Here is an 830-nt window from a genome sequence, read left to right as displayed (position 1 = left end):
GTTTGCAACGAAAGGTCGCTACTACAGGATATCAGACCTCACATCAAACCAATTAAGTATATAAATAGGTTGAAAAGAAACATTTCCAACATAAAAAACAACGTCAATTTATGTCTTTTCATTTAACAAGTCACTTCACATTATTTATTCACTTCTTTTCAATGTTCACTTGTTTCTTTAACAAACATCTAACATACTTTTATAGAATTCAAAATATCTATTTATTTTCTATCTATACATTTTATTTACACTCGTAAATATATTCATTTAGCAAATAAGAAAAACCTACTTCTATTTGCGTGAAGCGAACACCGGAGCCAACTCACCGACCATATGGGGTTCGAACCGTTTCGGGTTGGCGAGTCGAAGGCGCCAAACAAATGAACCCGACAAAGACAACAATACCAACAAGCTAAACCACCACCTTATCCCTTCATAACCCCAATATTGTTAAAATCAGTATCATTATAGATGATGTTTTTACCATAAATGTTTATCACTGTTTAGTCATCAATATTATTATCTATATAACTACTTTCATCATCATTGCTGCCACCACAACCATCGACGTCAAATCAGATCTTTTATTAATATTACAATAATTTAAATACATCGTCTTTTTCATTACCGATAATCAATCATAATGCGACTAATCTCAAGAAAGGTAAATCTGGCAACTCACCCTGATCTCTGGATTACGTCGATTCACCAAGTTATCGTGGGAAAAAAAATATGATGGTACAGTCCTTACACATGTTTTTGTATTTGTAAAATCTCATACATATATTTAAGTTTCTTTAAATATTTGCTATCTTCAATACTCCTATATA

Source organism: Penaeus monodon, chromosome 33 (genome assembly GCF_015228065.2).
Source record: "Penaeus monodon isolate SGIC_2016 chromosome 33, NSTDA_Pmon_1, whole genome shotgun sequence".
Taxonomy (NCBI): Eukaryota; Metazoa; Arthropoda; class Malacostraca; order Decapoda; family Penaeidae; genus Penaeus; species Penaeus monodon.
This window is presented reverse-complemented; position numbering follows the sequence as displayed.